We start from the raw sequence: 22,773 nt of genomic DNA on the forward strand, positions 1-22,773 counted from the left end.
ATAAAGGTCAAGCCACTTGGCTGCCAGAATGCCCTGCTTCAGCACAGACCAGAAAGGCATTGTGATAAGCGTATCCCCGGTATAGTCAGGGGTTAATGGGAGTCGTCCCCGTCCCCCCAGTATACGGCCAGAACCATGGACCCGGTACTTGTGGTTCGGACTGTCTCCAACCAGCCATAATGTTGTGAGAGTGAAATTATGTCTAAGTCCAGCTTTGGTACATTAGAAGCAACTCTGAAACTTAACCTAAGCGTTTTTCGAAGCTACTTTTTGGCTAACTTCTTATAGGAAGGTCTAGGAGCTCTGAAAATGAACGTGCGCGTCTTTCACTCTTCCCGAGGGACTTAGAAGAATTTTGTGATATTTTTTATTAAAATGGTGTATAAGGGTATATATATAAATATATTTTATGCACTGTATATGAGCTGGCAATTTCTAAGTCTGTGGTTCCGAGAGGGGGTAACCAGGCTCACTAATAAAGGTCAAGCCACTTGGCTGCCAGAATGCCCTGCTTCAGCACAGACCAGAAAGGCATTGTGATAAGCGTATCCCCGGTATAGTCAGGGGTTAATGGGAGTCGTCCCCGTCCCCCCAGTATACGGCCAGAACCATGGACCCGGTACTTGTGGTTCGGACTGTCTCCAACCAGCCATAATGTTGTGAGAGTGAAATTATGTCTAAGTCCAGCTTTGGTTCATTAGAAGCAACTCTAAAACTTAACCTAAGCGTTTTTCGAAGCTACTTTTTGGCTAACTTCTTATAGGAAGGTCTAGGAGCTCTGAAAATGAACATGCGCGTCTTTCACTCTTCCAGAGGGACTTAGAAGAATTTTGTGATATTTTTTATTAAAATGGTGTATAAGGTTATATATATAAATATATTTTATGCACTGTATATGAGCTGGCGATTTCTAAGTCTGTGGTTCCGAGAGGGGGTAACCAGGCTCACTAATAAAGGTCAAGCCACTTGGCTGCCAGAATGCCCTGCTTCAGCACAGACCAGAAAGGCATTGTGATAAGCGTATCCCCGGTATAGTCAGGGGTTAATGGGAGTAGTCCCCGTCCCCCCAGTATACGGCCAGAACCATGGACCCGGTACTTGTGGTTCGGACTCTCTCCAACCAGCCATAATGTTGTGAGAGTGAAATTATGTCTAAGTCCAGCTTTGGTACATTAGAAGCAACTCTGAAACTTAACCTAAGCGTTTTTCGAAGCTACTTTTTGGCTAACTTCTTATAGGAAGGTCTAGGAGCTCTGAAAATGAACATGCGCGTCTTTCACTCTTCCAGAGGGACTTAGAAGAATTTTGTGATATTTTTTATTAAAATGGTGTATAAGGTTATATATATAAATATATTTTATGCACTGTATATGAGCTGGCGATTTCTAAGTCTGTGGTTCCGAGAGGGGGTAACCAGGCTCACTAATAAAGGTCAAGCCACTTGGCTGCCAGAATGCCCTGCTTCAGCACAGACCAGAAAGGCATTGTGATAAGCGTATCCCCGGTATAGTCAGGGGTTAATGGGAGTAGTCCCCGTCCCCCCAGTATACGGCCAGAACCATGGACCCGGTACTTGTGGTTCGGACTGTCTCCAACCAGCCATAATGTTGTGAGAGTGAAATTATGTCTAAGTCCAGCTTTGGTACATTAGAAGCAACTCTGAAACTTAACCTAAGCGTTTTTCGAAGCTACTTTTTGGCTAACTTCTTATAGGAAGGTCTAGGAGCTCTGAAAATGAACGTGCGCGTCTTTCACTCTTCCCGAGGGACTTAGAAGAATTTTGTGATATTTTTTATTAAAATGGTGTATAAGGGTATATATATAAATATATTTTATGCACTGTATATGAGCTGGCGATTTCTAAGTCTGTGGTTCCGAGAGGGGGTAACCAGGCTAACTAATAAAGGTCAAGCCACTTGGCTGCCAGAATGCCCTGCTTCAGCACAGACCAGAAAGGCATTGTGATAAGCGTATCCCCGGTATAGTCAGGGGTTAATGGGAGTCGTCCCCGCCCCCCCAGTATACGGCCAGAACCATGGACCCGGTACTTGTGGTTCGGACTGTCTCCAACCAGCCATAATGTTGTGAGAGTGAAATTATGTCTAAGTCCAGCTTTGGTACATTAGAAGCAACTCTGAAACTTAACCTAAGCGTTTTTCGAAGCTGCTTTTTGGCTAACTTCTTATAGGAAGGTCTAGGAGCTCTGAAAATGAACGTGCGCGTCTTTCACTCTTCCAGAGGGACTTAGAAGAATTTTGTGATATTTTTTATTAAAATGGTGTATAAGGGTATATATATAAATATATTTTATGCACTGTATATGAGCTGGCGATTTCTAAGTCTGTGGTTCCGAGAGGGGGTAACCAGGCTCACTAATAAAGGTCAAGCCACTTGGCTGCCAGAATGCCCTGCTTCAGCACAGACCAGAAAGGCATTGTGATAAGCGTATCCCCGGTATAGTCAGGGGTTAATGGGAGTCGTCCCCGTCCCCCCAGTATACGGCCAGAACCATGGACCCGGTACTTGTGGTTCGGACTGTCTCCAACCAGCCATAATGTTGTGAGAGTGAAATTATGTCTAAGTCCAGCTTTGGTACATTAGAAGCAACTCCGAAACTTAACCTAAGCGTTTTTCGAAGCTGCTTTTTGGCTAACTTCTTATAGGAAGGTCTAGGAGCTTTGAAAATGAACATGCGCGTCTTTCACTCTTCCAGAGGGACTTAGAAGAATTTTGTGATATTTTTTATTAAAATGGTGTATAAGGGTATATATATAAATATATTTTATGCACTGTATATGAGCTGGCGATTTCTAAGTCTGTGGTTCCGAGAGGGGGTAACCAGGCTCACTAATAAAGGTCAAGCCACTTGGCTGCCAGAATGCCCTGCTTCAGCACAGACCAGAAAGGCATTGTGATAAGCGTATCCCCGGTATAGTCAGGGGTTAATGGGAGTCGTCCCCGCCCCCCCAGTATACGGCCAGAACCATGGACCCGGTACTTGTGGTTCGGACTGTCTCCAACCAGCCATAATGTTGTGAGAGTGAAATTATGTCTAAGTCCAGCTTTGGTACATTAGAAGCAACTCTGAAACTTAACCTAAGCGTTTTTCGAAGCTACTTTTTGGCTAACTTCTTATAGGAAGGTCTAGGAGCTCTGAAAATGAACGTGCGCGTCTTTCACTCTTCCCGAGGGACTTAGAAGAATTTTGTGATATTTTTTATTAAAATGGTGTATAAGGGTATATATATAAATATATTTTATGCACTGTATATGAGCTGGCGATTTCTAAGTCTGTGGTTCCGAGAGGGGGTAACCAGGCTCACTAATAAAGGTCAAGCCACTTGGCTGCCAGAATGCCCTGCTTCAGCACAGACCAGAAAGGCATTGTGATAAGCGTATCCCCGGTATAGTCAGGGGTTAATGGGAGTCGTCCCCGTCCCCCCAGTATACGGCCAGAACCATGGACCCGGTACTTGTGGTTCGGACTGTCTCCAACCAGCCATAATGTTGTGAGAGTGAAATTATGTCTAAGTCCAGCTTTGGTACATTAGAAGCAACTCTGAAACTTAACCTAAGCGTTTTTCGAAGCTACTTTTTGGCTAACTTCTTATAGGAAGGTCTAGGAGCTCTGAAAATGAACGTGCGCGTCTTTCACTCTTCCCGAGGGACTTAGAAGAATTTTGTGATATTTTTTATTAAAATGGTGTATAAGGGTATATATATAAATATATTTTATGCACTGTATATGAGCTGGCAATTTCTAAGTCTGTGGTTCCGAGAGGGGGTAACCAGGCTCACTAATAAAGGTCAAGCCACTTGGCTGCCAGAATGCCCTGCTTCAGCACAGACCAGAAAGGCATTGTGATAAGCGTATCCCCGGTATAGTCAGGGGTTAATGGGAGTCGTCCCCGTCCCCCCAGTATACGGCCAGAACCATGGACCCGGTACTTGTGGTTCGGACTGTCTCCAACCAGCCATAATGTTGTGAGAGTGAAATTATGTCTAAGTCCAGCTTTGGTTCATTAGAAGCAACTCTAAAACTTAACCTAAGCGTTTTTCGAAGCTACTTTTTGGCTAACTTCTTATAGGAAGGTCTAGGAGCTCTGAAAATGAACATGCGCGTCTTTCACTCTTCCAGAGGGACTTAGAAGAATTTTGTGATATTTTTTATTAAAATGGTGTATAAGGTTATATATATAAATATATTTTATGCACTGTATATGAGCTGGCGATTTCTAAGTCTGTGGTTCCGAGAGGGGGTAACCAGGCTCACTAATAAAGGTCAAGCCACTTGGCTGCCAGAATGCCCTGCTTCAGCACAGACCAGAAAGGCATTGTGATAAGCGTATCCCCGGTATAGTCAGGGGTTAATGGGAGTAGTCCCCGTCCCCCCAGTATACGGCCAGAACCATGGACCCGGTACTTGTGGTTCGGACTCTCTCCAACCAGCCATAATGTTGTGAGAGTGAAATTATGTCTAAGTCCAGCTTTGGTACATTAGAAGCAACTCTGAAACTTAACCTAAGCGTTTTTCGAAGCTACTTTTTGGCTAACTTCTTATAGGAAGGTCTAGGAGCTCTGAAAATGAACATGCGCGTCTTTCACTCTTCCAGAGGGACTTAGAAGAATTTTGTGATATTTTTTATTAAAATGGTGTATAAGGTTATATATATAAATATATTTTATGCACTGTATATGAGCTGGCGATTTCTAAGTCTGTGGTTCCGAGAGGGGGTAACCAGGCTCACTAATAAAGGTCAAGCCACTTGGCTGCCAGAATGCCCTGCTTCAGCACAGACCAGAAAGGCATTGTGATAAGCGTATCCCCGGTATAGTCAGGGGTTAATGGGAGTAGTCCCCGTCCCCCCAGTATACGGCCAGAACCATGGACCCGGTACTTGTGGTTCGGACTCTCTCCAACCAGCCATAATGTTGTGAGAGTGAAATTATGTCTAAGTCCAGCTTTGGTACATTAGAAGCAACTCTGAAACTTAACCTAAGCGTTTTTCGAAGCTACTTTTTGGCTAACTTCTTATAGGAAGGTCTAGGAGCTCTGAAAATGAACGTGCGCGTCTTTCACTCTTCCCGAGGGACTTAGAAGAATTTTGTGATATTTTTTATTAAAATGGTGTATAAGGGTATATATATAAATATATTTTATGCACTGTATATGAGCTGGCGATTTCTAAGTCTGTGGTTCCGAGAGGGGGTAACCAGGCTCACTAATAAAGGTCAAGCCACTTGGCTGCCAGAATGCCCTGCTTCAGCACAGACCAGAAAGGCATTGTGATAAGCGTATCCCCGGTATAGTCAGGGGTTAATGGGAGTCGTCCCCGTCCCCCCAGTATACGGCCAGAACCATGGACCCGGTACTTGTGGTTCGGACTGTCTCCAACCAGCCATAATGTTGTGAGAGTGAAATTATGTCTAAGTCCAGCTTTGGTACATTAGAAGCAACTCTGAAACTTAACCTAAGCGTTTTTCGAAGCTGCTTTTTGGCTAACTTCTTAAAGGAAGGTCTAGGAGCTCTGAAAATGAACGTGCGCGTCTTTCACTCTTCCAGAGGGACTTAGAAGAATTTTGTGATATTTTTTATTAAAATGGTGTATAAGGGTATATATATAAATATATTTTATGCACTGTATATGAGCTGGCGATTTCTAAGTCTGTGGTTCCGAGAGGGGGTAACCAGGCTCACTAATAAAGGTCAAGCCACTTGGCTGCCAGAATGCCCTGCTTCAGCACAGACCAGAAAGGCATTGTGATAAGCGTATCCCCGGTATAGTTAGGGGTTAATGGGAGTCGTCCCCGTCCCCCCAGTATACGGCCAGAACCATGGACCCGGTACTTGTGGTTCGGACTGTCTCCAACCAGCCATAATGTTGTGAGAGTGAAATTATGTCTAAGTCCAGCTTTGGTACATTAGAAGCAACTCTGAAACTTAACCTAAGCGTTTTTCGAAGCTACTTTTTGGCTAACTTCTTATAGGAAGGTCTAGGAGCTCTGAAAATGAACGTGCGCGTCTTTCACTCTTCCCGAGGGACTTAGAAGAATTTTGTGATATTTTTTATTAAAATGGTGTATAAGGGTATATATATAAATATATTTTATGCACTGTATATGAGCTGGCGATTTCTAAGTCTGTGGTTCCGAGAGGGGGTAACCAGGCTAACTAATAAAGGTCAAGCCACTTGGCTGCCAGAATGCCCTGCTTCAGCACAGACCAGAAAGGCATTGTGATAAGCGTATCCCCGGTATAGTCAGGGGTTAATGGGAGTCGTCCCCGCCCCCCCAGTATACGGCCAGAACCATGGACCCGGTACTTGTGGTTCGGACTGTCTCCAACCAGCCATAATGTTGTGAGAGTGAAATTATGTCTAAGTCCAGCTTTGGTACATTAGAAGCAACTCTGAAACTTAACCTAAGCGTTTTTCGAAGCTACTTTTTGGCTAACTTCTTATAGGAAGGTCTAAGAGCTCTGAAAATGAACGTGCGCGTCTTTCACTCTTCCAGAGGGACTTAGAAGAATTTTGTGATATTTTTTATTAAAATGGTGTATAAGGTTATATATATAAATATATTTTATGCACTGTATATGAGCTGGCGATTTCTAAGTCTGTGGTTCCGAGAGGGGGTAACCAGGCTCACTAATAAAGGTCAAGCCACTTGGCTGCCAGAATGCCCTGCTTCAGCACAGACCAGAAAGGCATTGTGATAAGCGTATCCCCGGTATAGTCAGGGGTTAATTGGAGTCGTCCCCGTCCCCCCAGTATACGGCCAGAACCATGGACCCGGTACTTGTGGTTCAGACTGTCTCCAACCAGCCATAATGTTGTGAGAGTGAAATTATGTCTAAGTCCAGCTTTGGTACATTAGAAGCAACTCTGAAACTTAACCTAAGCGTTTTTCGAAGCTACTTTTTGGCTAACTTCTTATAGGAAGGTTTAGGAGCTCTGAAAATGAACGTGCGCGTCTTTCACTCTTCCCGAGGGACTTAGAAGAATTTTGTGATATTTTTTATTAAAATGGTGTATAAGGGTATATATATAAATATATTTTATGCACTGTATATGAGCTGGCGATTTCTAAGTCTGTGGTTCCGAGAGGGGGTAACCAGGCTAACTAATAAAGGTCAAGCCACTTGGCTGCCAGAATGCCCTGCTTCAGCACAGACCAGAAAGGCATTGTGATAAGCGTATCCCCGGTATAGTCAGGGGTTAATGGGAGTCGTCCCCGCCCCCCCAGTATACGGCCAGAACCATGGACCCGGTACTTGTGGTTCGGACTGTCTCCAACCAGCCATAATGTTGTGAGAGTGAAATTATGTCTAAGTCCAGCTTTGGTACATTAGAAGCAACTCTGAAACTTAACCTAAGCGTTTTTCGAAGCTGCTTTTTGGCTAACTTCTTATAGGAAGGTGTAGGAGCTCTGAAAATGAACGTGCGCGTCTTTCACTCTTCCAGAGGGACTTAGAAGAATTTTGTGATATTTTTTATTAAAATGGTGTATAAGGGTATATATATAAATATATTTTATGCACTGTATATGAGCTGGCGATTTCTAAGTCTGTGGTTCCGAGAGGGGGTAACCAGGCTCACTAATAAAGGTCAAGCCACTTGGCTGCCAGAATGCCCTGCTTCAGCACAGACCAGAAAGGCATTGTGATAAGCGTATCCCCGGTATAGTTAGGGGTTAATGGGAGTCGTCCCCGTCCCCCCAGTATACGGCCAGAACCATGGACCCGGTACTTGTGGTTCGGACTGTCTCCAACCAGCCATAATGTTGTGAGAGTGAAATTATGTCTAAGTCCAGCTTTGGTACATTAGAAGCAACTCTGAAACTTAACCTAAGCGTTTTTCGAAGCTACTTTTTGGCTAACTTCTTATAGGAAGGTCTAGGAGCTCTGAAAATGAACGTGCGCGTCTTTCACTCTTCCCGAGGGACTTAGAAGAATTTTGTGATATTTTTTATTAAAATGGTGTATAAGGTTATATATATAAATATATTTTATGCACTGTATATGAGCTGGCGATTTCTAAGTCTGTGGTTCCGAGAGGGGGTAACCAGGCTCACTAATAAAGGTCAAGCCACTTGGCTGCCAGAATGCCCTGCTTCAGCACAGACCAGAAAGGCATTGTGATAAGAGTATCCCCGGTATAGTCAGGGGTTAATGGGAGTCGTCCCCGTCCCCCCAGTATACGGCCAGAACCATGGACCCGGTACTTGTGGTTCGGACTGTCTCCAACCAGCCATAATGTTGTGAGAGTGAAATTATGTCTAAGTCCAGCTTTGGTACATTAGAAGCAACTCTGAAACTTAACCTAAGCGTTTTTCGAAGCTACTTTTTGGCTAACTTCTTATAGGAAGGTCTAGGAGCTCTGAAAATGAACGTGCGCGTCTTTCACTCTTCTTGAGGGACTTAGAAGAATTTTGTGATATTTTTTATTAAAATGGTGTATAAGGGTATATATATAAATATATTTTATGCACTGTATATGAGCTGGCGATTTCTAAGTCTGTGGTTCCGAGAGGGGGTAACCAGGCTCACTAATAAAGGTCAAGCCACTTGGCTGCCAGAATGCCCTGCTTCAGCACAGACCAGAAAGGCATTGTGATAAGCGTATCCCCGGTATAGTCAGGGGTTAATGGGAGTCGTCCCCATCCCCCCAGTATACGGCCAGAACCATGGACCCGGTACTTGTGGTTCGGACTGTCTCCAACCAGCCATAATGTTGTGAGAGTGAAATTATGTCTAAGTCCAGCTTTGGTACATTAGAAGCAACTCTGAAACTTAACCTAAGCGTTTTTCGAAGCTACTTTTTGGCTAACTTCTTATAGGAAGGTTTAGGAGCTCTGAAAATGAACGTGCGCGTCTTTCACTCTTCCCGAGGGACTTAGAAGAATTTTGTGATATTTTTTATTAAAATGGTGTATAAGGGTATATATATAAATATATTTTATGCACTGTATATGAGCTGGCGATTTCTAAGTCTGTGGTTCCGAGAGGGGGTAACCAGGCTCACTAATAAAGGTCAAGCCACTTGGCTGCCAGAATGCCCTGCTTCAGCACAGACCAGAAAGGCATTGTGATAAGCGTATCCCCGGTATAGTTAGGGGTTAATGGGAGTCGTCCCCGTCCCCCCAGTATACGGCCAGAACCATGGACCCGGTACTTGTGGTTCGGACTGTCTCCAACCAGCCATAATGTTGTGAGAGTGAAATTATGTCTAAGTCCAGCTTTGGTACATTAGAAGCAACTCTGAAACTTAACCTAAGCGTTTTTCGAAGCTACTTTTTGGCTAACTTCTTATAGGAAGGTCTAGGAGCTCTGAAAATGAACGTGCGCGTCTTTCACTCTTCCCGAGGGACTTAGAAGAATTTTGTGATATTTTTTATTAAAATGGTGTATAAGGTTATATATATAAATATATTTTATGCACTGTATATGAGCTGGCGATTTCTAAGTCTGTGGTTCCGAGAGGGGGTAACCAGGCTCACTAATAAAGGTCAAGCCACTTGGCTGCCAGAATGCCCTGCTTCAGCACAGACCAGAAAGGCATTGTGATAAGAGTATCCCCGGTATAGTCAGGGGTTAATGGGAGTCGTCCCCGTCCCCCCAGTATACGGCCAGAACCATGGACCCGGTACTTGTGGTTCGGACTGTCTCCAACCAGCCATAATGTTGTGAGAGTGAAATTATGTCTAAGTCCAGCTTTGGTACATTAGAAGCAACTCTGAAACTTAACCTAAGCGTTTTTCGAAGCTACTTTTTGGCTAACTTCTTATAGGAAGGTCTAGGAGCTCTGAAAATGAACGTGCGCGTCTTTCACTCTTCTTGAGGGACTTAGAAGAATTTTGTGATATTTTTTATTAAAATGGTGTATAAGGGTATATATATAAATATATTTTATGCACTGTATATGAGCTGGCGATTTCTAAGTCTGTGGTTCCGAGAGGGGGTAACCAGGCTCACTAATAAAGGTCAAGCCACTTGGCTGCCAGAATGCCCTGCTTCAGCACAGACCAGAAAGGCATTGTGATAAGCGTATCCCCGGTATAGTCAGGGGTTAATGGGAGTCGTCCCCATCCCCCCAGTATACGGCCAGAACCATGGACCCGGTACTTGTGGTTCGGACTGTCTCCAACCAGCCATAATGTTGTGAGAGTGAAATTATGTCTAAGTCTAGCTTTGGTACATTAGAAGCAACTCTGAAACTTAACCTAAGCGTTTTTCGAAGCTACTTTTTGGCTAACTTCTTATAGGAAGGTTTAGGAGCTCTGAAAATGAACGTGCGCGTCTTTCACTCTTCCCGAGGGACTTAGAAGAATTTTGTGATATTTTTTATTAAAATGGTGTATAAGGGTATATATATAAATATATTTTATGCACTGTATATGAGCTGGCGATTTCTAAGTCTGTGGTTCCGAGAGGGGGTAACCAGGCTAACTAATAAAGGTCAAGCCACTTGGCTGCCAGAATGCCCTGCTTCAGCACAGACCAGAAAGGCATTGTGATAAGCGTATCCCCGGTATAGTCAGGGGTTAATGGGAGTCGTCCCCGCCCCCCCAGTATACGGCCAGAACCATGGACCCGGTACTTGTGGTTCGGACTGTCTCCAACCAGCCATAATGTTGTGAGAGTGAAATTATGTCTAAGTCCAGCTTTGGTACATTAGAAGCAACTCTGAAACTTAACCTAAGCGTTTTTCGAAGCTACTTTTTGGCTAACTTCTTATAGGAAGGTCTAGGAGCTCTGAAAATGAACGTGCGCGTCTTTCACTCTTCCCGAGGGACTTAGAAGAATTTTGTGATATTTTTTATTAAAATGGTGTATAAGGTTATATATATAAATATATTTTATGCACTGTATATGAGCTGGCGATTTCTAAGTCTGTGGTTCCGAGAGGGGGTAACCAGGCTCACTAATAAAGGTCAAGCCACTTGGCTGCCAGAATGCCCTGCTTCAGCACAGACCAGAAAGGCATTGTGATAAGAGTATCCCCGGTATAGTCAGGGGTTAATGGGAGTCGTCCCCGTCCCCCCAGTATACGGCCAGAACCATGGACCCGGTACTTGTGGTTCGGACTGTCTCCAACCAGCCATAATGTTGTGAGAGTGAAATTATGTCTAAGTCCAGCTTTGGTACATTAGAAGCAACTCTGAAACTTAACCTAAGCGTTTTTCGAAGCTACTTTTTGGCTAACTTCTTATAGGAAGGTCTAGGAGCTCTGAAAATGAACGTGCGCGTCTTTCACTCTTCTTGAGGGACTTAGAAGAATTTTGTGATATTTTTTATTAAAATGGTGTATAAGGGTATATATATAAATATATTTTATGCACTGTATATGAGCTGGCGATTTCTAAGTCTGTGGTTCCGAGAGGGGGTAACCAGGCTCACTAATAAAGGTCAAGCCACTTGGCTGCCAGAATGCCCTGCTTCAGCACAGACCAGAAAGGCATTGTGATAAGCGTATCCCCGGTATAGTCAGGGGTTAATGGGAGTCGTCCCCATCCCCCCAGTATACGGCCAGAACCATGGACCCGGTACTTGTGGTTCGGACTGTCTCCAACCAGCCATAATGTTGTGAGAGTGAAATTATGTCTAAGTCTAGCTTTGGTACATTAGAAGCAACTCTGAAACTTAACCTAAGCGTTTTTCGAAGCTACTTTTTGGCTAACTTCTTATAGGAAGGTTTAGGAGCTCTGAAAATGAACGTGCGCGTCTTTCACTCTTCCCGAGGGACTTAGAAGAATTTTGTGATATTTTTTATTAAAATGGTGTATAAGGGTATATATATAAATATATTTTATGCACTGTATATGAGCTGGCGATTTCTAAGTCTGTGGTTCCGAGAGGGGGTAACCAGGCTAACTAATAAAGGTCAAGCCACTTGGCTGCCAGAATGCCCTGCTTCAGCACAGACCAGAAAGGCATTGTGATAAGCGTATCCCCGGTATAGTCAGGGGTTAATGGGAGTCGTCCCCGCCCCCCCAGTATACGGCCAGAACCATGGACCCGGTACTTGTGGTTCGGACTGTCTCCAACCAGCCATAATGTTGTGAGAGTGAAATTATGTCTAAGTCCAGCTTTGGTACATTAGAAGCAACTCTGAAACTTAACCTAAGCGTTTTTCGAAGCTACTTTTTGGCTAACTTCTTATAGGAAGGTCTAGGAGCTCTGAAAATGAACGTGCGCGTCTTTCACTCTTCCCGAGGGACTTAGAAGAATTTTGTGATATTTTTTATTAAAATGGTGAATAAGGTTATATATATAAATATATTTTATGCACTGTATATGAGCTGGCGATTTCTAAGTCTGTGGTTCCGAGAGGGGGTAACCAGGCTCACTAATAAAGGTCAAGCCACTTGGCTGCCAGAATGCCCTGCTTCAGCACAGACCAGAAAGGCATTGTGATAAGCGTATCCCCGGTATAGTCAGGGGTTAATGGGAGTCGTCCCCGTCCCCCCAGTATACGGCCAGAACCATGGACCCGGTACTTGTGGTTCAGACTGTCTCCAACCAGCCATAATGTTGTGAGAGTGAAATTATGTCTAAGTCCAGCTTTGGTACATTAGAAGCAACTCTGAAACTTAACCTAAGCGTTTTTCGAAGCTACTTTTTGGCTAACTTCTTATAGGAAGGTCTAGGAGCTCTGAAAATGAACGTGCGCGTCTTTCACTCTTCCCGAGGGACTTAGAAGAATTTTGTGATATTTTTTATTAAAATGGTGTATAAGGGTATATATATAAATATATTTTATGCACTGTATATGAGCTGGCGATTTCTAAGTCTGTGGTTCCGAGAGGGGGTAACCAGGCTCACTAATAAAGGTCAAGCCACTTGGCTGCCAGAATGCCCTGCTTCAGCACAGACCAGAAAGGCATTGTGATAAGCGTATCCCCGGTATAGTCAGGGGTTAATGGGAGTCGTCCCCATCCCCCCAGTATACGGCCAGAACCATGGACCCGGTACTTGTGGTTCGGACTGTCTCCAACCAGCCATAATGTTGTGAGAGTGAAATTATGTCTAAGTCCAGCTTTGGTACATTAGAAGCAACTCTGAAACTTAACCTAAGCGTTTTTCGAAGCTACTTTTTGGCTAACTTCTTATAGGAAGGTTTAGGAGCTCTGAAAATGAACGTGCGCGTCTTTCACTCTTCCCGAGGGACTTAGAAGAATTTTGTGATATTTTTTATTAAAATGGTGTATAAGGGTATATATATAAATATATTTTATGCACTGTATATGAGCTGGCGATTTCTAAGTCTGTGGTTCCGAGAGGGGGTAACCAGGCTAACTAATAAAGGTCAAGCCACTTGGCTGCCAGAATGCCCTGCTTCAGCACAGACCAGAAAGGCATTGTGATAAGCGTATCCCCGGTATAGTCAGGGGTTAATGGGAGTCGTCCCCGCCCCCCCAGTATACGGCCAGAACCATGGACCCGGTACTTGTGGTTCGGACTGTCTCCAACCAGCCATAATGTTGTGAGAGTGAAATTATGTCTAAGTCCAGCTTTGGTACATTAGAAGCAACTCTGAAACTTAACCTAAGCGTTTTTCGAAGCTACTTTTTGGCTAACTTCTTATAGGAAGGTCTAGGAGCTCTGAAAATGAACGTGCGCGTCTTTCACTCTTCCCGAGGGACTTAGAAGAATTTTGTGATATTTTTTATTAAAATGGTGAATAAGGTTATATATATAAATATATTTTATGCACTGTATATGAGCTGGCGATTTCTAAGTCTGTGGTTCCGAGAGGGGGTAACCAGGCTCACTAATAAAGGTCAAGCCACTTGGCTGCCAGAATGCCCTGCTTCAGCACAGACCAGAAAGGCATTGTGATAAGCGTATCCCCGGTATAGTCAGGGGTTAATGGGAGTCGTCCCCGTCCCCCCAGTATACGGCCAGAACCATGGACCCGGTACTTGTGGTTCAGACTGTCTCCAACCAGCCATAATGTTGTGAGAGTGAAATTATGTCTAAGTCCAGCTTTGGTACATTAGAAGCAACTCTGAAACTTAACCTAAGCGTTTTTCGAAGCTACTTTTTGGCTAACTTCTTATAGGAAGGTCTAGGAGCTCTGAAAATGAACGTGCGCGTCTTTCACTCTTCCCGAGGGACTTAGAAGAATTTTGTGATATTTTTTATTAAAATGGTGTATAAGGGTATATATATAAATATATTTTATGCACTGTATATGAGCTGGCGATTTCTAAGTCTGTGGTTCCGAGAGGGGGTAACCAGGCTCACTAATAAAGGTCAAGCCACTTGGCTGCCAGAATGCCCTGCTTCAGCACAGACCAGAAAGGCATTGTGATAAGCGTATCCCCGGTATAGTCAGGGGTTAATGGGAGTCGTCCCCATCCCCCCAGTATACGGCCAGAACCATGGACCCGGTACTTGTGGTTCGGACTGTCTCCAACCAGCCATAATGTTGTGAGAGTGAAATTATGTCTAAGTCCAGCTTTGGTACATTAGAAGCAACTCTGAAACTTAACCTAAGCGTTTTTCGAAGCTACTTTTTGGCTAACTTCTTATAGGAAGGTTTAGGAGCTCTGAAAATGAACGTGCGCGTCTTTCACTCTTCCCGAGGGACTTAGAAGAATTTTGTGATATTTTTTATTAAAATGGTGTATAAGGGTATATATATAAATATATTTTATGCACTGTATATGAGCTGGCGATTTCTAAGTCTGTGGTTCCGAGAGGGGGTAACCAGGCTAACTAATAAAGGTCAAGCCACTTGGCTGCCAGAATGCCCTGCTTCAGCACAGACCAGAAAGGCATTGTGATAAGCGTATCCCCGGTATAGTCAGGGGTTAATGGGAGTCGTCCCCGCCCCCCCAGTATACGGCCAGAACCATGGACCCGGTACTTGTGGTTCGGACTGTCTCCAACCAGCCATAATGTTGTGAGAGTGAAATTATGTCTAAGTCCAGCTTTGGTACATTAGAAGCAACTCTGAAACTTAACCTAAGCGTTTTTCGAAGCTGCTTTTTGGCTAACTTCTTATAAGAAGGTGTAGGAGCTCTGAAAATGAACGTGCGCGTCTTTCACTCTTCCAGAGGGACTTAGAAGAATTTTGTGATATTTTTTATTAAAATGGTGTATAAGGGTATATATATAAATATATTTTATGCACTGTATATGAGCTGGCGATTTCTAAGTCTGTGGTTCCGAGAGGGGGTAACCAGGCTCACTAATAAAGGTCAAGCCACTTGGCTGCCAGAATGCCCTGCTTCAGCACAGACCAGAAAGGCATTGTGATAAGCGTATCCCCGGTATAGTTAGGGGTTAATGGGAGTCGTCCCCGTCCCCCCAGTATACGGCCAGAACCATGGACCCGGTACTTGTGGTTCGGACTGTCTCCAACCAGCCATAATGTTGTGAGAGTGAAATTATGTCTAAGTCCAGCTTTGGTACATTAGAAGCAACTCTGAAACTTAACCTAAGCGTTTTTCGAAGCTACTTTTTGGCTAACTTCTTATAGGAAGGTCTAGGAGCTCTGAAAATGAACGTGCGCGTCTTTCACTCTTCCCGAGGGACTTAGAAGAATTTTGTGATATTTTTTATTAAAATGGTGTATAAGGTTATATATATAAATATATTTTATGCACTGTATATGAGCTGGCGATTTCTAAGTCTGTGGTTCCGAGAGGGGGTAACCAGGCTCACTAATAAAGGTCAAGCCACTTGGCTGCCAGAATGCCCTGCTTCAGCACAGACCAGAAAGGCATTGTGATAAGCGTATCCCCGGTATAGTCAGGGGTTAATGGGAGTCGTCCCCGTCCCCCCAGTATACGGCCAGAACCATGGACCCGGTACTTGTGGTTCAGACTGTCTCCAACCAGCCATAATGTTGTGAGAGTGAAATTATGTCTAAGTCCAGCTTTGGTACATTAGAAGCAACTCTGAAACTTAACCTAAGCGTTTTTCGAAGCTGCTTTTTGGCTAACTTCTTATAGGAAGGTGTAGGAGCTCTGAAAATGAACGTGCGCGTCTTTCACTCTTCCAGAGGGACTTAGAAGAATTTTGTGATATTTTTTATTAAAATGGTGTATAAGGGTATATATATAAATATATTTTATGCACTGTATATGAGCTGGCGATTTCTAAGTCTGTGGTTCCGAGAGGGGGTAACCAGGCTCACTAATAAAGGTCAAGCCACTTGGCTGCCAGAATGCCCTGCTTCAGCACAGACCAGAAAGGCATTGTGATAAGCGTATCCCCGGTATAGTTAGGGGTTAATGGGAGTCGTCCCCGTCCCCCCAGTATACGGCCAGAACCATGGACCCGGTACTTGTGGTTCGGACTGTCTCCAACCAGCCATAATGTTGTGAGAGTGAAATTATGTCTAAGTCCAGCTTTGGTACATTAGAAGCAACTCTGAAACTTAACCTAAGCGTTTTTCGAAGCTACTTTTTGGCTAACTTCTTATAGGAAGGTCTAGGAGCTCTGAAAATGAACGTGCGCGTCTTTCACTCTTCCCGAGGGACTTAGAAGAATTTTGTGATATTTTTTATTAAAATGGTGTATAAGGTTATATATATAAATATATTTTATGCACTGTATATGAGCTGGCGATTTCTAAGTCTGTGGTTCCGAGAGGGGGTAACCAGGCTCACTAATAAAGGTCAAGCCACTTGGCTGCCAGAATGCCCTGCTTCAGCACAGACCAGAAAGGCATTGTGATAAGCGTATCCCCGGTATAGTCAGGGGTTAATGGGAGTCGTCCCCGTCCCCCCAGTATACGGCCAGAACCATGGACCCGGTACTTGTGGTTCAGACTGTCTCCAACCAGCCATAATGTTATGAGAGTGAAATTATGTCTAAGTCCAGCTTTGGTACATTAGAAGCAACTCTGAAACTTAACCTAAGCGTTTTTCGAAGCTACTTTTTGGCTAACTTCTTATAGGAAGGTCTAGGAGCTTTCAAAATGAACGTGCGCGTCTTTCACTCTTCCCGAGGGACTTAGAAGAATTTTGTGATATTTTTTATTAAAATGGTGTATAAGGGTATATATATAAATATATTTTATGCACTGTATATGAGCTGGCGATTTCTAAGTCTGTGGTTCCGAGAGGGGGTAACCAGGCTCACTAATAAAGGTCAAGCCACTTGGCTGCCAGAATGCCCTGCTTCAGCACAGACCAGAAAGGCATTGTGATAAGCGTATCCCCGGTATAGTCAGGGGTTAATGGGAGTCGTCCCCATCCCCCCAGTATACGGCCAGAACCATGGACCCGGTACTTGTGGTTCGGACTGTCTCCAACCAGCCATAATGTTGTGAGAGTGAAATTATGTCTAAGTCTAGCTTTGGTACATTAGAAGCAACTCTGAAACTTAACCTAAGCGTTTTTCGAAGCTACTTTTTGGCTAACTTCTTATAGGAAGGTTTAGGAGCTCTGAAAATGAACGTGCGCGTCTTTCACTCTTCCCGAGGGACTTAGAAGAATTTTGTGATATTTTTTATTAAAATGGTGTATAAGGGTATATATATAAATATATTTTATGCACTGTATATGAGCTGGCGATTTCTAAGTCTGTGGTTCCGAGAGGGGGTAACCAGGCTAACTAATAAAGGTCAAGCCACTTGGCTGCCAGAATGCCCTGCTTCAGCACAGACCAGAAAGGCATTGTGATAAGCGTATCCCCGGTATAGTCAGGGGTTAATGGGAGTCGTCCCCGCCCCCCCAGTATACGGCCAGAACCATGGACCCGGTACTTGTGGTTCGGACTGTCTCCAACCAGCCATAATGTTGTGAGAGTGAAATTATGTCTAAGTCCAGCTTTGGTACATTAGAAGCAACTCTGAAACTTAACCTAAGCGTTTTTCGAAGCTACTTTTTGGCTAACTTCTTATAGGAAGGTCTAGGAGCTCTGAAAATGAACGTGCGCGTCTTTCACTCTTCCCGAGGGACTTAGAAGAATTTTGTGATATTTTTTATTAAAATGGTGAATAAGGTTATATATATAAATATATTTTATGCACTGTATATGAGCTGGCGATTTCTAAGTCTGTGGTTCCGAGAGGGGGTAACCAGGCTCACTAATAAAGGTCAAGCCACTTGGCTGCCAGAATGCCCTGCTTCAGCACAGACCAGAAAGGCATTGTGATAAGCGTATCCCCGGTATAGTCAGGGGTTAATGGGAGTCGTCCCCGTCCCCCCAGTATACGGCCAGAACCATGGACCCGGTACTTGTGGTTCAGACTGTCTCCAACCAGCCATAATGTTGTGAGAGTGAAATTATGTCTAAGTCCAGCTTTGGTACATTAGAAGCAACTCTGAAACTTAACCTAAGCGTTTTTCGAAGCTACTTTTTGGCTAACTTCTTATAGGAAGGTCTAGGAGCTCTGAAAATGAACGTGCGCGTCTTTCACTCTTCCCGAGGGACTTAGAAGAATTTTGTGATATTTTTTATTAAAATGGTGTATAAGGGTATATATATAAATATATTTTATGCACTGTATATGAGCTGGCGATTTCTAAGTCTGTGGTTCCGAGAGGGGGTAACCAGGCTCACTAATAAAGGTCAAGCCACTTGGCTGCCAGAATGCCCTGCTTCAGCACAGACCAGAAAGGCATTGTGATAAGCGTATCCCCGGTATAGTCAGGGGTTAATGGGAGTCGTCCCCATCCCCCCAGTATACGGCCAGAACCATGGACCCGGTACTTGTGGTTCGGACTGTCTCCAACCAGCCATAATGTTGTGAGAGTGAAATTATGTCTAAGTCCAGCTTTGGTACATTAGAAGCAACTCTGAAACTTAACCTAAGCGTTTTTCGAAGCTACTTTTTGGCTAACTTCTTATAGGAAGGTTTAGGAGCTCTGAAAATGAACGTGCGCGTCTTTCACTCTTCCCGAGGGACTTAGAAGAATTTTGTGATATTTTTTATTAAAATGGTGTATAAGGGTATATATATAAATATATTTTATGCACTGTATATGAGCTGGCGATTTCTAAGTCTGTGGTTCCGAGAGGGGGTAACCAGGCTAACTAATAAAGGTCAAGCCACTTGGCTGCCAGAATGCCCTGCTTCAGCACAGACCAGAAAGGCATTGTGATAAGCGTATCCCCGGTATAGTCAGGGGTTAATGGGAGTCGTCCCCGCCCCCCCAGTATACGGCCAGAACCATGGACCCGGTACTTGTGGTTCGGACTGTCTCCAACCAGCCATAATGTTGTGAGAGTGAAATTATGTCTAAGTCCAGCTTTGGTACATTAGAAGCAACTCTGAAACTTAACCTAAGCGTTTTTCGAAGCTACTTTTTGGCTAACTTCTTATAGGAAGGTCTAGGAGCTCTGAAAATGAACGTGCGCGTCTTTCACTCTTCCCGAGGGACTTAGAAGAATTTTGTGATATTTTTTATTAAAATGGTGAATAAGGTTATATATATAAATATATTTTATGCACTGTATATGAGCTGGCGATTTCTAAGTCTGTGGTTCCGAGAGGGGGTAACCAGGCTCACTAATAAAGGTCAAGCCACTTGGCTGCCAGAATGCCCTGCTTCAGCACAGACCAGAAAGGCATTGTGATAAGCGTATCCCCGGTATAGTCAGGGGTTAATGGGAGTCGTCCCCGTCCCCCCAGTATACGGCCAGAACCATGGACCCGGTACTTGTGGTTCAGACTGTCTCCAACCAGCCATAATGTTGTGAGAGTGAAATTATGTCTAAGTCCAGCTTTGGTACATTAGAAGCAACTCTGAAACTTAACCTAAGCGTTTTTCGAAGCTACTTTTTGGCTAACTTCTTATAGGAAGGTCTAGGAGCTCTGAAAATGAACGTGCGCGTCTTTCACTCTTCCCGAGGGACTTAGAAGAATTTTGTGATATTTTTTATTAAAATGGTGTATAAGGGTATATATATAAATATATTTTATGCACTGTATATGAGCTGGCGATTTCTAAGTCTGTGGTTCCGAGAGGGGGTAACCAGGCTCACTAATAAAGGTCAAGCCACTTGGCTGCCAGAATGCCCTGCTTCAGCACAGACCAGAAAGGCATTGTGATAAGCGTATCCCCGGTATAGTCAGGGGTTAATGGGAGTCGTCCCCATCCCCCCAGTATACGGCCAGAACCATGGACCCGGTACTTGTGGTTCGGACTGTCTCCAACCAGCCATAATGTTGTGAGAGTGAAATTATGTCTAAGTCCAGCTTTGGTACATTAGAAGCAACTCTGAAACTTAACCTAAGCGTTTTTCGAAGCTACTTTTTGGCTAACTTCTTATAGGAAGGTTTAGGAGCTCTGAAAATGAACGTGCGCGTCTTTCACTCTTCCCGAGGGACTTAGAAGAATTTTGTGATATTTTTTATTAAAATGGTGTATAAGGGTATATATATAAATATATTTTATGCACTGTATATGAGCTGGCGATTTCTAAGTCTGTGGTTCCGAGAGGGGGTAACCAGGCTAACTAATAAAGGTCAAGCCACTTGGCTGCCAGAATGCCCTGCTTCAGCACAGACCAGAAAGGCATTGTGATAAGCGTATCCCCGGTATAGTCAGGGGTTAATGGGAGTCGTCCCCGCCCCCCCAGTATACGGCCAGAACCATGGACCCGGTACTTGTGGTTCGGACTGTCTCCAACCAGCCATAATGTTGTGAGAGTGAAATTATGTCTAAGTCCAGCTTTGGTACATTAGAAGCAACTCTGAAACTTAACCTAAGCGTTTTTCGAAGCTGCTTTTTGGCTAACTTCTTATAAGAAGGTGTAGGAGCTCTGAAAATGAACGTGCGCGTCTTTCACTCTTCCAGAGGGACTTAGAAGAATTTTGTGATATTTTTTATTAAAATGGTGTATAAGGGTATATATATAAATATATTTTATGCACTGTATATGAGCTGGCGATTTCTAAGTCTGTGGTTCCGAGAGGGGGTAACCAGGCTCACTAATAAAGGTCAAGCCACTTGGCTGCCAGAATGCCCTGCTTCAGCACAGACCAGAAAGGCATTGTGATAAGCGTATCCCCGGTATAGTTAGGGGTTAATGGGAGTCGTCCCCGTCCCCCCAGTATACGGCCAGAACCATGGACCCGGTACTTGTGGTTCGGACTGTCTCCAACCAGCCATAATGTTGTGAGAGTGAAATTATGTCTAAGTCCAGCTTTGGTACATTAGAAGCAACTCTGAAACTTAACCTAAGCGTTTTTCGAAGCTACTTTTTGGCTAACTTCTTATAGGAAGGTCTAGGAGCTCTGAAAATGAACGTGCGCGTCTTTCACTCTTCCCGAGGGACTTAGAAGAATTTTGTGATATTTTTTATTAAAATGGTGTATAAGGTTATATATATAAATATATTTTATGCACTGTATATGAGCTGGCGATTTCTAAGTCTGTGGTTCCGAGAGGGGGTAACCAGGCTCACTAATAAAGGTCAAGCCACTTGGCTGCCAGAATGCCCTGCTTCAGCACAGACCAGAAAGGCATTGTGATAAGCGTATCCCCGGTATAGTCAGGGGTTAATGGGAGTCGTCCCCGTCCCCCCAGTATACGGCCAGAACCATGGACCCGGTACTTGTGGTTCAGACTGTCTCCAACCAGCCATAATGTTGTGAGAGTGAAATTATGTCTAAGTCCAGCTTTGGTACATTAGAAGCAACTCTGAAACTTAACCTAAGCGTTTTTCGAAGCTGCTTTTTGGCTAACTTCTTATAGGAAGGTGTAGGAGCTCTGAAAATGAACGTGCGCGTCTTTCACTCTTCCAGAGGGACTTAGAAGAATTTTGTGATATTTTTTATTAAAATGGTGTATAAGGGTATATATATAAATATATTTTATGCACTGTATATGAGCTGGCGATTTCTAAGTCTGTGGTTCCGAGAGGGGGTAACCAGGCTCACTAATAAAGGTCAAGCCACTTGGCTGCCAGAATGCCCTGCTTCAGCACAGACCAGAAAGGCATTGTGATAAGCGTATCCCCGGTATAGTTAGGGGTTAATGGGAGTCGTCCCCGTCCCCCCAGTATACGGCCAGAACCATGGACCCGGTACTTGTGGTTCGGACTGTCTCCAACCAGCCATAATGTTGTGAGAGTGAAATTATGTCTAAGTCCAGCTTTGGTACATTAGAAGCAACTCTGAAACTTAACCTAAGCGTTTTTCGAAGCTACTTTTTGGCTAACTTCTTATAGGAAGGTCTAGGAGCTCTGAAAATGAACGTGCGCGTCTTTCACTCTTCCCGAGGGACTTAGAAGAATTTTGTGATATTTTTTATTAAAATGGTGTATAAGGTTATATATATAAATATATTTTATGCACTGTATATGAGCTGGCGATTTCTAAGTCTGTGGTTCCGAGAGGGGGTAACCAGGCTCACTAATAAAGGTCAAGCCACTTGGCTGCCAGAATGCCCTGCTTCAGCACAGACCAGAAAGGCATTGTGATAAGCGTATCCCCGGTATAGTCAGGGGTTAATGGGAGTCGTCCCCGTCCCCCCAGTATACGGCCAGAACCATGGACCCGGTACTTGTGGTTCAGACTGTCTCCAACCAGCCATAATGTTATGAGAGTGAAATTATGTCTAAGTCCAGCTTTGGTACATTAGAAGCAACTCTGAAACTTAACCTAAGCGTTTTTCGAAGCTACTTTTTGGCTAACTTCTTATAGGAAGGTCTAGGAGCTTTCAAAATGAACGTGCGCGTCTTTCACTCTTCCCGAGGGACTTAGAAGAATTTTGTGATATTTTTTATTAAAATGGTGTATAAGGGTATATATATAAATATATTTTATGCACTGTATATGAGCTGGCGATTTCTAAGTCTGTGGT

The sequence above is a fragment of the Ascaphus truei genome, chromosome 5, assembly GCF_040206685.1.
Source record: "Ascaphus truei isolate aAscTru1 chromosome 5, aAscTru1.hap1, whole genome shotgun sequence".
Lineage (NCBI taxonomy): Eukaryota > Metazoa > Chordata > Amphibia > Anura > Ascaphidae > Ascaphus > Ascaphus truei.